The following is a 14,173-nucleotide window of genomic DNA, read 5'->3' on the forward strand; positions in this document are numbered from 1 at the left end:
TGGGATCAAGCCCCACATAGGGCTCTGCGCTTGGTGCTGAATCTGCTGGAGACTCTTTCTCCCTCTCCCTTGGCCCCTCACACTGCTTGTGCAATCTCTCTCTCTCTTTCAAATAAATAAATTAATTAAAAAAAAAAACCCTCTTCCTTTAGCTTTGCATTCTAGAATATTAGTAAAATCCCTGGTATGGTAATATGGTAGGCATTCTGGAGTAGGTTAGAATTGCGTGGAGAATAAAAGTTCTCTGTTAAATCACAGAAACCCTCATATATAACACAAACAGAAGCCATAGACTTTTTTTTTAAGATTTTATTTATTTGACAGAGACAGTGAGAGACGGAACACAAGCAGGGGGAGTGGGAGAGGGAGAAGCAGGCTTCCCGCTGAGCAAGGAGCCCAACGCGGGGCTCGATCCCTGGGACCACGATCTGAGCCGAAGGCAGACGCTTAACGACTGAGCCACCCAGGCACACCAGCCATAGACTTTTTTGCCATAAACTTGAACTCAGGGGGTTGTAGAACTACGGAAGAGGTAGAAATTGAGTCCTGTGGGACGCTTAGGAGGCTCTATCAGACCACATGTTCTTGGGAACCCTCCAGACCCTTCACAAGTGTCCACTTGTGGCAGAGGAGGCTGTCAGGGCGAGGGAGGTGGAGAGCCCACTGCTGAACGCCCACTGGAGCTCAAGTTCTCAGCTGTGTCTTCATGTCCATTTCTGATAACTTAAAAATTTCTCCCGCCATTTATGCTCCAGAAAGAAAACAAAGAGGCACAGGACACTCTTTCCCTCCGTGTTTTTCTCCGTGAAGGAGTGATCTTCTACAAGGGCGCTGGCAACTGTTAAACACTGTGCGTGGTTCCGTTTGTGCGGATGGCCTGGGTTCCAGACCACTCTCCATGGTCTTTTTTTTTTTTTTATGTCTGATCTTATTTGTCACTCTTAGAAAATCTCATTTTTGACTGGACTCAGACTTAGAGGTAGAAGCTCTCAGAGAGGACAGCCTCCGTCTCTTGGCAATCTGTTCCTGGCGTTTTTCTTTGGCCTCCTTCATTCTCTTGGCCAAAAGTTTAGCATATTCTGCAGCGTCTTCCTTATTTTTCCGAGTGCGCTGCTTCTTCAAAGCAATACGCTGATGTTTGGGCTAGAGGACACGTGGAGTGACAAGACGCTGAATCGCAGGCGCTTTGGTTCTAGGTTTCTTACCTTCTTTGTTCAGGGGCTTTCTCACAGCATACTGGTGGACATGATCTTCTTTAGAGAGATGAAAAGTTTGCGGATTTTGCTGGCTCTTTTGGGCCCCAGGAGACGAGGCACAGTGAGTCCAGGAATATCCTTCTCCCCTTTTTCTACAATGACCAAGTTGAGAACACTGAGATTGGCATCCACAGTGCAACCCTGAACAGATTTGCGCTTTCTCTCTCCCATCCTCCTTGGTCTATAGCAGGAATGCCCCTTAATCAGCAGCAGGTGGACACGGCCATGGGTCAAGACACCCTGCTTCATGGGGAAGCCTTCTTTGTCATTGCCACCACTGATTTGTCCCACATAACCCTTTCATTCTTCACCCAGAGCATCAGCAGCAACTTCTGTAGCCAATACGCTTCTCATAAAAGGTATGAAGTTTGCGTTCATCGTCCACTTCAATGAGTTTCTGGCGGCCAGTAGCCACCTGCAGCTGGCTTGGTATACCAAGCTTCTGTTTCCCTTAGGACAAAATCTCTCTCAGTGGTCTTAATGTGCATTCATAAAATATGATTTTTGTCAGCACCCTGTCGCCCCTCCCATTAACACTCATTAACCCACTACACTCGTTAACTCAAGTATAGTAGACATTGATTCAACCAGGTCTTCATTAAGCATCTCTTATTTGCCAGGCAATGTGCACTGTGTCTTTGTGTATATAAAACACCTCTGGGGACACGGGTTGAGTTTTTCTTTAGTCCGAAGTTGCTCCGTCTGTGGTATATACTTCAGGGGATGAAACTAGGGAGTAAAGAGATGTCACATAGGGGCGCCTGGGTGGCACAGTCCGTGAGGCGTCCGACTCTTGGTTCCAGCTCAGACCCTGATCTCAGGGTCGTGACATCAAGCCCCACACTGGGCTCCATGCTCAGCACGGAGTATGCTTAGGACTCTCTCTGCCCCTCTCCCCTGCTCTCACGTGTGCTCCCTCTCAAGTAAATAAATCTTCAAAAAAAAAAAAAAGTTGCTTAAATCTACCTACCAGAAGACTGAAGTCCCAGCCCCAAGTTAGCCAAAACACTCAGTTATGTTTTCTTGTAAGAGAGGGAAAACCTAGACTGTTCCACATGGAAAGCTTGTTCATTGCCCAAAGATAGTGTGTGTATGGCAGCCCCAATATCTGGTGAGCAAAAAGTCAGCCCGAATTCTGAGGCTAAAATTAAGAAGCATGTGTGTGTGTGCACGTGTATACACGAGACGAAGGGGAGAAAGAGGGGTACTCTTCACTGGAATTCTTCTTGTGCTAAAAACACAAAATTTGTCCGAGTTGGAAAAGAGCTAATAATTTAAGGGTACTTCAGACCAAATACGTCTTGATGAGCATGTGATTCAAGCACATCTATGACTCAGTTCCAGTGACGATACCCTTAAAAGTCTCACAAGGAATAAGCCCCACTCCCACAGAATTGGTACAGCCACATCGTTGAGGCAGTTGCTTTATGCGCACAGGACCGTGGGCACTTCAGTAGCTGGCGGGTCTTTAACTGAAAGAGGTGATGTGCCAGGAGGACCAAATCCTAGTGCTCGGACATTTTAAAGTAAACGGGCTAGCCTGGTCTAGTGGTTCTAACCCTCGGCTGGAAATCAGAAGTACCTATGGGGCTTTGTTAAAATGCTGACTGCTGGGTTCTCCCAGCCATAAATTCTGACTCCTGCAGCCTGGGGCGATCCTGTAGAACAGCACTGTGCCTTCGAAGATTGGGGAGTAAATCTCTGTTGTCCACATTGGTCTCAAAAGCCAATAAAAGGAATAAAACAACAATCCATCCATCAACTGAAATTCCGTAAGTGCAGCAATCTTAGGAGACCCAGTCATTAGGTATCATGCTCCGGGCCAACATCCCTACAGACGACACCAAGGACAAAGGTCATCTGCTCAAAGCAGATGGGGCAAAAACGGACTCTCATCAAGTTTCTAGAGCATAGATGAGCCAGCCCCATCCCACTGCTGGGGGTGAGATATGGGGCTCCCTCCGAGGAGACCTAGAGATCAGAGATGAAGTCATCAGATGCTTTTGTCAAAATACCCACGCGTGAGAGTTAGCTCGAACTTAGGAACATGAAAAAGCAGTCCACTGGATAGTCTTAACACAGTTGTGAAGTCATCTGCTGCCAAAGCTTCCCCAGTCCTCCTTCTGTAAATAATTAGAATCCTTTTTAGCCTGTTTTTGAAAACCATAGACTTCAGCCATGGTTTAGAATTCTAAACTTTTTGGGGGGTGAAACAATTCAAAAGACCCTAAAAATTAGACACACTTTCAATGAGGCTAGCATTTGAGATCCACACAAATACATGCTTGGCACCTGCCACACACATTGCTTTGTTCTTTTGATTTCACCGCCCTGAGAGGGAGTGTATGCAAGTGTATGGAAGAAATACTTTCCAATTGGGGAAGTAAGGCATCGTCTATAAGAATTTTTATCAGGGCACACGCAATGATTCTGGGAAAACAGATCTCTAAGCAGACAGAGATCAAGCCTATATTTCTCTACGAATGAACAAATATTTCTGTCTCCAAAAGCACAAATACATGTGATGTTTTTCTTGAGGTGTAATTGACATACATTATATTTCAGGTATATAGCATAATGGTTCGATATTTGTATACACTGTGAAATAATCACTATAGTAAGTCTAGTGAACATACATCACCATATGTAATTACAGAGGTTTTTTTTTTTTTTTTCCTTGTGAGGACAGTTACTAAGATCTGCTCTTAGCAATGTTCAAACATGCAACACAGTGTTAACTGTACTCACCATTCTGTACATGACATCCTCATGACTTACTTTATAAGTGGGAGTTTGTACTGTTTCCCTGCCCTCACCCATTTGCTCCCTTCCCCTGGGACAACCACCAATAGGATCTCTGTATGTGAGCTTTTTTTCCTTTTTTTTTTATGATTCCACATACAAGTGCGATCATATAGTATTTGTCTTTCTCTGACTTCATTTTAGTATAATGCCTTCAAGGTTCATACATGCTGTTACAAATGGGAAGATTTCCTCCTTTTTATGGCTGAATAATATTTCATTGTACATATACATCACATTTTCCTTATCCATCTGTTGATGGATGCTAAGATTATTTCCATGTCTTGGCTCTTGTAAATAATGCTGCAATGAACGTGCAGGTGTAGATAGCTCTTAGAATTAGTGTTTTCATTTTCTTGGCATAAATGCCCAGAAGTGGAGTTGCTGAAACATATATGGTAGTTCTATTTTAGTAACTTTTGAGCAAGCTCCATACTGTTGTCCACAGTGCTTATACCCATTTACATTCCCACCAACAGCACACGAGGGCTCCCTTTTCTCCACATCCTCGCCAACACCTGCTATTTCTTGTCTTTTTGAGTCTAGCCATTCTGACAGGTGTAAGGTGATGTCTCCTTGTGGTTTTGATTTGCATTTCCCTGATAATAAGTGGTGGTGAGCATCTTTTCATGTACTGAGGTCATTTGTATGTATTTTTTGGTAAAACGTCTCTTCAGATCTTCTGCCCATTTTTAAGTTGGATTGTTTATTTGCTATTGAGTTGTAGGAATTCTTTATATATTTTGGTTATTAACCGCTTATCAAATATGATTTACAAATGTTTTCTTGCCTTTTCATTTTGTTGATGGTTCCCCCTTTTTTTTTTTGAGATGGAGGAGGGGCGCGGAAGGGAGAGGGAGAGAATTTTAAGCAGGCCCCACGCCCACTGTGGGGTCCTAACATGGGGCTTGATCTCAGGACCCTGAGATTATGACCTGAGCCAAAATCAAGAATCAGATGCTGGGGTGCCTGGGTGGCTCAGTTGTTAAGCGTCTGCCTTCAGCTCAGGTCATGATCCCAGGGTGCTGGGATTGAGCCCCACATCGGGCTCCCTGCTCCGTGGGAAGCCTGCTTTTCCCTCTCCCACTCCCCCTGCTTGTGTTCCCTCTCTCGCTGTGTCTCTCTCTGTCAAATAAATAAAATAAAATCTTTAAAGAAAAAAAAAGTCAGATGCTTAGCTGAATGAGCCACCCAGGTGACTCAATGGTTCCCTTTTCTTTTTTTTTTTTTTTTAAAGATTTTATTTATTTATTTGACAGAGAGACAACGAGAGAGAGAACACAAGCAGGGGGAGTGGGAGAGGGAGAAGCAGGCTTCCCACGGAGCAGGGAGCCTGATGCGGGGTTCGATCCCAGGACCCTGGGATCATGACCTGAGCCGAAGGCAGACGCTTAACAACGGAGCCACCCAGGCGCCCCAATGGTTCCCTTTTCTAATGTAGTCCCACGTGTTTTATTTTTGTTGTTGTTATCTCTGCTTTTGGTGTCAGATCCAAAAAATCCTCTCCAAGACCAACGTTAAGGAGCTTACCCCTATTTTCATCTAGTAGTTTTCTGGTTAAAGATCTTACATTCATGTCTTTGATTCATTATCAGTTAATTTTTGTGTATGGTGTAAGATGGTGGTCCAGTTTCATTCTTTTGCATGTAGCTGTCCAGTTTTCCCAATACCATTTATTAAAGAGATTGTCCTTTTCCCATTGTTGATTATTGGCTCACTTGTCATGTGTTAATTGACCATATGTGCATGGGTTTATTTCTGGGTGCTCTGTTCAGTTACCTTGATCTGTGTGTCTGTATTTATGCCAATACCATACTGTTGTGATTACTACAGGCTTTAGTTTGAAATGAGGCTGTGACAAAGATTCACATCCCCACCAGCACAAATACATGCAAATTTTAATGCCATAATTTTTTAAAGAACTAAACTGTTTTGGGGGTGCCTGAGTGGCTCAGTCGGTTAAGCATCTGCCTTCGGTTCAGGTCACTGTCTCGGGGTCCTGGGATCAAGCCCCACATCGGGCTCCTGGCTCAGCGGGGAGTTTGCTTCTCCCTCTCCCTCTGCTGCTCCCCCTGCTTGTGCTCTCTCAGTCTCTCTCTCTCTCTCTCTCTCTCTCTCTCTCTGTCAAGTAAATAAATAAAATATTTTTTTAAAAGTAAACTGTTGGGGCGCCTGGGTGGCTCAGTTGGTTAAGCGACTGCCTTCGGCTCAGGTCATGATCTCAGGGTCCTGGGATTGAGTCCCACATCGGGCTCCCTGCTCGGCCAGGAGCCTGCTTCTCCCTCTCCTACTCCCCCTGCTTGTGTTCCTGCTCTTGCTCTCTCTCTCTCTGTCAAATAAATAAATAAAATCTTTAAAAAATAATAATAATAAAAATAAAAGTAAACTGTTTTTAAATTAATTTATTTTTAAATGGAATATATTTGAAATATGAAAGTAAATTGAAGGTGTACAGCATGTTACCCTGATACACTTCTCTATGGTAAGAGGAGTGCCGTCGTAGTGACGATACTGTTAGCGGTTGGATTGGGAGCAGAGTTTTAAAAAAACTCTTAGGAATGACAAAGGAGGAATGAAATAGTTACTTTTGGTATGTTGCTGAGGAAATTTCCATAATTAGATCTAAAAATTGGAGTGAAAATTTTTATGATTCCATTGTATTAACATGAAGTTCAGGGGCGCCTGGGTGGCTCAGTCGTTAAGCATCTGCCTTCGGCTCAGGTCATGATCCCGGGGTCCTGGGATCGAGCCCTGCATCGGGCTCCCTGCTCCACGGGAAGCCTGCTTCTCCCTCTCCCACTCCCCTGCTTGTGTTCCCTCTCTCGCTGTGTCTCTGTCAAGTAAATTAAAAGTGTTTTTAAAATAACTTATCAAACTCAATACCACCCCAAAAAAAATCTAGTTAAGAAATGGGCAGAAGACATGGGGCACCTGGGTGGCTCAGTCGTTAAGCATCTGCCTTCGGCTCAGGTCATGATCCCAGGGTCCTGGGATCGAGCCCCGCATCGGGCTCCCTGCTCCGCGGGAAGCCTGCTTCTCCCTCTCCTACTCCCCCTGCTTGTGTTCCCTCTCTTGCTGTGTGTGTGTCTCTCTCTCTCTGTCAAATAAATAAATAAAATCTTTAAAAACAAAAACATGAAGTTCACTTGGGTCTAATTCAGATTTTCAAAAGTCAGCATTACAGAGCATTCTTTTCAAAATGAGGGTTTGTAGCCACATTGTGAAAACTTGAAGATCCAGTCTGCATGCAGCATTCAGTGAATCACTTTGGAGAGCAGGGTTACAGTCTGGGTACCTAACATAAACTGATGTCTTTGCAAACCATTGGGACCATTTTTTATTTATTTAGTTTTTAAGATTTTATTTATTTGACAGAGAGACACAGCGAGAGAGGGAACACAAGCAGGGGGAATGGGAGAGGGAGAAGCAGGCTTTCCGCCGAGCAGGGAGCCTGATGCAGGGCTCGATCCCAGGACCCTGGGACCATGACCTGAGCCGAAGGCAGACGCTTAACGACTGAGCCACCCAGGCACCCCTGGGACCATTTTTCAAATGCTTTTATTTTGGAATAACCGTAGAGTCACAGGAAGTAGCAAAATAGTACATAGAGTCCCATGAAATCCTGTAGGGTCCCCTCACCCAACTTCTCCCCACAATGGGCCCATCCTATATAACTGTAGTTTAATGCCACAATAACATTTTATATTGATAATGGTATTAAGTTCAGTCACGATTTGCAGTAAAGCAAACCAGCTGTTCAAATAATTGTGTCTTTGACATAATGTCTTCTGATTCTACTGAAGAAGATTGTGTAGAACAAGAGTCCTGGCCTCCTCTTTTCAGACAGATAACCTTTAATCATATACAAGGTGGTAATTCTTTTGTGCAGGGGAATCCTTCTGTAGTTAGAACATGTTTTGCTAAAGCTTCATCTGCTTTAAATTTAACAAAGTGTATCATTATTAGTCGAGCAAACTTTGATTCTTTCTAAACTCCTATATCCTCAAAATTTTAGTTGAATGTCTTCTGTATTCAGTTGCCTATAATTAATGTGACAATCCTTAAGTCACATCATAAGACATTCAATTCCGTAGAGTAAATTGTGCTATTCTAAGAAATGATGTGGCAGTTGAAAACCTAATGATACACCTACAGATTAGTATTTCAATATAAATAATCATTATATTCACTACTTGATATCTGCTTAATTGAAGTATATATAAATATTTTGGCAAAGCAGCCCATCCACATGGATGGGTGAAAAGAGCTAAGATTTCCAGTATCTTACTTTAAGTTCATAATTTATTCTGTAGACATCTTAAATTTGCCTTGTAGGCATGCTGAGACCTAAGTGATAGAGGCCAGCAAAGTCAAGAGAAGTTGAGAACCATCAAGGCCAAGACCGACAGCACTAATTTGATTGTACACCTGATCCTAGGGAAGCATATTTTCATTTTTTTTAAAAGATTTTATTTATTTAACAGAGACACAGTGAGAGAGGGAACACAAGCAGGGGGAGTGGGAGAGGGAGAAGCAGGCTCTCCGCTGAGCAGGGAGCCCGATGCGGGGCTCGATTCCAGGACCCTGGGATCATGACCTGAACTGAAGGCAGGCGCCTAATGACTGAGCCACCCAGGCGCCCCGCATATTTTCATTTTTAAACAGAATGTTTTCTATGATGGGAGCTTTTTTTTTTTTCAAGATTTCACTTCTTTATTTGAGAGAGTGAGAATGAGAGAGAGAGAGAGTGCACAGACAGGGGGAGCAGCAGAGGGGGAGGGAGAAGCAGGCTCCCCGCTGAGCAGGGAGCCTGATGCGGGACATATTTATTGAATGATAGATACTGTAGGAGAACAATCTTCAATCTCTTTAGTATGAGCATGTGTTACTATATTTTCTTCAGAAGGATGTGGGAACTTCAACATACTCCAAATTGATTGGATCGCTGTTCATCGTAGGGGATTCTTTCTAGCTCTAAGAAAGCCCAGGCAAATGTTAGGTTAATTTTTTAATTAGTGGTTTTTCTATTTACTTATTTCCATGAGGCTAACAGTTTGCCCTGAATTAGAAACATGGTCTACTTTAGATGCACGTGGACTCGATCCCAGGATCCTGGGATCATGACCTGAGCCGAAGGCAGACACTTAACCAACTGAACCACCCAGGCACCCCTATGATGGAAGCTTTAAACATGTTGGTATTATCTGTGCATTTATTTTTCAAGGGGAGGAAGAAAAACCTAATAATTCGCAGAAAAAAGTTTGCCAATTTAGAACGCATCATTTGCTTTACCTTTTGATGTAACAGACAAGGTTAGATGTAATTCCAACCATATTTTCTTATTTTTTTTTAAGTAGGCTCCATGCCCAACAGGGCTTGAACTCCAGACCCTGAGGTTGAGAGTCACACGTCCTACCCGCTGAGCCAGCCAGGTGCCCCCCAACCATATTTTAAAGAACTATGCTTTACATTGGGGATTTTCACTGAGCTGATCTCAGCCTTTTATGGGTGGTGGTATGCCAGCTCATCTGCCTGGTACTTTGGAACATCATCTGGATCAGGACAAAAATAGTTTTAAAGGACAGAAGAAATATTTTCATGATGTACAGAAATCACGATATCAGCTGATTTTGGACTATACCAAAGCTTGATTATAGTTATATTTTGCTTTTCTTAGCAATTTGAAATGTGTCCCCTGAAGTATTTATTGCTAGACACAGTAACTTGAATTTGCCAGGAAAGAAAGAAGGACTAGATAATAAAAGTTGAAATCATCTGAAATGGGTATTTGAGAAATGGCAACCACTGGAGTTAGGCCAACGAAGTTATTTTGTATAGGGAATTAGATGCTCACACCATCATTGGAAGGGCCAGAGGAGTAGAAGTCTGGGGAGTCTGCCATAATCTTCCAGATTAACTGAGATCCAGAAATTAGGAAGGCCAGCACACTTTGAAATAAGCATCTAGATTTCATACCCTTCTCCCCACACAGCTGGTATATAAATGGTGATGGGTGGAACATGGCCACTGCAAGAATTCGCGAACGTTAGAAACTATCAGCCACCATCCTGCAAGATTTTTCTCTTCTCAGCCATCCAAATCTCACATGAATTGACTAAAGTTGAATTGCATCCAGTGCCTTAATGGAAAGCTATCTGTGAAATAAAATTTTCAAGTTATTGTAATAGAAGAAGGAACAGAGAAGGGATTGAAAAGATGCCAAGTGCTATTTGACAAGATCTGGGATAGAAGTAATCTCTATGCACTTGGAAATCCCATATGTGTGTATGTTACATGGTTCAGCATGGCCCGGAGAGTAATTCATGGAACACTGATTCTGCAGATACTTATCAGGGAGAGATGGGACTCATGCTCCAAAGTGTTTAGAGATCCCTGCATCCCCACCTTTTGCAAAGTCCTGGTGCAAATTAGCACATTAAAGACTCGGAGAAGCCGCCTTTTCTCTTCTGGAGAGTGCACATCATTCGGTCACAGTGGTGATCTCTGGGAAGTGGAAAAGGGCCTCAAAAGACCGTTCCTTGCCACTCTCTACTGTTTTGAACAAACAGAACTTGATAGAATGTTAAGAAATTCTTATCTTTTATAAAAATAAAGTTTGTTTTCCTTCTTTCTAAGATTCAAATAAGAAGTTGAGATGTAGGAGCTGAAGGCATGAATCCCCTGGAGGAAGAGGCCCCCGTGTTATTTACAGCCGAGGAACAATACCAGTGGTTTTCAGTGTGAGATCTTAGGGCTCCCTGTATCAGGATCACTTGGGGGGAAGAGTGGCTTACGGACTAAAATGAAAATTCTGGGCCCCTCTTGAGATCTACTCTATCAGAATTCCTGAGGTTGGGACGTGATTATTTGCATTTTTTAAACAGATGTCCCATAAGTTTAGTTTTTTTCACTTTCTTAGTGTGATAAAATAGATACAACAAAATGTGCCTTAACCATTTTTAAGTGTACAATTAAGTGGCATTAATCACATTGACAGTGCTGTGCACCAGTCACCACTGTTTCCAAAGCTTTTCATCACTTGAAACAAAGACTCTGGGGGGCGCCCGGTGGGCTCAGTCGGTAGAGCACGTGACTCTTGATCTCAGGGTCGTGAATTCAAGCCCCATGTTGGGCATGGAGCCTACTTAATAATAATAGTAATAATAATAATAAACAACAGAGACTCTGCAATTATTAAGCAATAGTTCCCATTTCCCCCTTTCCCCTAGGCCCCTGTAACCTGTAATCTACTTTCTGTCTCTATTAATTGGCCTATTCTAGATATGTTATGTAAGTGGGACCATACAGTATTTGTCCTTTTGTCGGGCTTCTTTCAATTAGCATAATGTTTTCAAGCTTCATCAGTGTTGCAGCAGGTGTCAGGACTTGATTCCTTTTTTTTTTTTTTAATGGCGGAAGTGTCCATTATGTATGCATAGACCACATTTTATTTATCTCTTCCTCTGCCGCTGGACATTTGCGTTGTTGCCATCTTTTGGCCTCTGTGAATAATGCTGCAGTGAACATTGGTGTGCACGTAACTGTTTGAGTCTCTCTTCAATTCTTTGGGTAGTGTTTTCCCAAGAATACCCGAACATTTTAATGATACTAATGCTTGCAGCCCATAAGCATTGAATATCTTTTCATTTGTTTGTGTCATCTTCGATTTCTTCTTTTAGGTAATTTTATCTCTCTCTTTTTTTTTTTTTCCTTTGTCATTATACCTAAAGGTTTTTTTCTTTCCAGAGAGCCAAATTTTGGTTTCATAGGTTCTCTTATTTTTTCTCTATTTTATTTCTCTCTGCTCTAGTCTTTACTGTTTCCTTCCCTCTTCTAGCTCTTAGTTTAGTCTGCTCTTCTTTTTCTAGTTCCTCAAAGTGTAAATTTAGGTTACTGATTTGAGATCTTTGTGGGTTTTGTTGTTTTTTTTTTTTTTTTTAACACAGGCATTTATACTTAGAACTTTGCCTCTAAGTCCTGCTCTCACTACATCCCAAAAACTTTGGTAGTTGTATTTTTTTTTTTTTTTACTCTAAATATTTTCTGTTTTCCTTTGCAATTTCTTCTTTGATGCACTGGTTGTTTAAGAGTATGTTGTTTCATTTCCACATACTTGTGAATTTCCCAGTTTTCCATTTTTTAAGGTGATTTCTAATTTTATTCCCTTATGGTTGGAGAAGATACTTTGTAAGATTTCAATCTTTTAAAATTTATTGAGACCTGTTTGGCCTAGCATCTCTCCGGGAGAAGGTTCTGTGTGCACTTGTGAAGACTGTGTTTTCCAGCATGGTTGGACGGAGTGTTCTTTGTGTCTGTTAAGTATAGATGGTTTATAGTGTTGTTCCAGTTCTCTGCTTCTTTATTGATTTTCTGTCTAGATGTTTTATCCGTAACTTAAAGTGTTATATTGAAGTCTCCAACCGTTTGCAGAACTATTTCTCCCTTCAGTTACGAAAGCTTCTTCCTATGTTTTGCAATGTTAATAATTTTTATGTTTTTTAAAGATTTTATTTATTTATTTGACAGAGACACAGCGAGAGAGGGAACACAAGGAGGGGGAGTGGGAGAAGGAGAAGCAGGCTCCCTGCTGAGCAGGGAGCCAGACGTGGGGCTCGATCCCAGGACCCTGGGATCATGACCTGAGCCGAAGGCAGGCGCTTAACGACTGAGCCACCCAGGCACCCCAATGTTAATAATTTTTAAAAGTAAAAATAACATAATAATAATAGCTAACAGCTTTTGAGCATTTAGATTATACTAGGAACTCTTCTATGTGCCTCAAATAGAGTAATTCATTTAATCTTCACAACAACCCCACAAGGTCGAGTGCTGTTAATGTCCACATTTCATAGAGGAGGTGATTGAGTTTGAATGAAATTAAGCAATTTGTAGAAGATCACACAGCAAGTAGGTAGTTTACCTCCACTGACAGAATCCTTAACCATTAATGCTCCAGGCATATGGTTATTTAAGAGAATAAACACAAATGGAGGACTGAATATAGTGCTTCATCCATTGTGGCTCTTGGAAGTTAAACTGGTGTTCTTTGTACCTAAACATCGATCCTACGACTAATTCGTATTTGCTCTTGGAAACTAGCGTATTGATGGGATAGGAAGACAGATTTATTTTATTTATTAAATTTTTTAGTCCTTAAAGAATTTTTTTTACTCCTTGGTGCAAATTCTCCTTCTAAAATGAAAATGTTCTTAGATACAATGTCAGGGATTCTAAGTTTTTGGTCCCCAAATAACTTCTTTATCACATTTTTTTTTATTTTTTTTATTTTTATTTTTATTTTTTTTTAAGATTTTATTTATTTATTTGACAGAGAGAGAGATAGCGAGAGCAGGAACACAAGCAGGGGGAGCGGGAGAGCGAGAAGCAGGCTTCCTGCCGAGCAGGGAGCCCGATGTGGGACTCGATCCCAGGACCCTGGGATCATGACCTGAGCCGAAGGCAGATGCTTAACGACTGAGCCACCCAGGCGCCCCATCTTTATCACATTTTAAAAAATGAATAAAATCAACAAGACTTGGCAGGTTAGGAAAGGTACAATTTTCTTGATTCTCGGAGTAGAGCATGTAATTGTGTCTCACAGATTTTATATCAAGATATTCCCATCTTGCATCACCTCTTTATTCTTCCTTAGACTTCTTGACAGTTATGATTATGAAATTATTACATGCCCATTATAAACAACAATTCCAATATGGACTTTATCATTATTAAGGCATGTTCTCTCTCAACCCATTTTCTTGAGAGTTTTTGTCATGAAAACATGTTGTATTTTGTCAAACGCTTTTTCTGCATCTGTTGAGTTTGGTTATATGCCGTTTATCTTTCCTCTTGTTAATGTGATGTATCACATTCATTGATGTATAAATTTTGAACCACCGTCATATCCCTGGAATCAATCATACCCGATCTTGGTGAATGATTTTTTAATGTATTGTTGAATTCAGTTTGCTAATACCTCATTGAGGATTTTTGCATCTGCATTTACCTGAGATACTGGTCTGTAGTTTTCCTTTTGTAATGTCTCTCGTTTCAGTATCAGAGTAATGATGGCCTTGTAGAGTGAATATGGAAGTTTTCCTTCCTCTTTTATTTTT

General features: G+C 41.7%; 1 pseudogene; it reads right to left on the reverse strand.

Annotated features, from left to right (window-relative positions):
• Positions 1-934: 934 nt before the first annotated feature.
• Positions 935-11,718, reverse strand: LOC123843541 (small ribosomal subunit protein eS6-like; annotated as a pseudogene).
• Positions 11,719-14,173: the final 2,455 nt, after the last annotated feature.

Source organism: Mirounga angustirostris, unplaced genomic scaffold, assembly GCF_029215605.1.
Source record: "Mirounga angustirostris isolate CCGP_5_RB_7025 unplaced genomic scaffold, mMirAng1.0.hap1 SCAF_11, whole genome shotgun sequence".
Lineage (NCBI taxonomy): Eukaryota > Metazoa > Chordata > Mammalia > Carnivora > Phocidae > Mirounga > Mirounga angustirostris.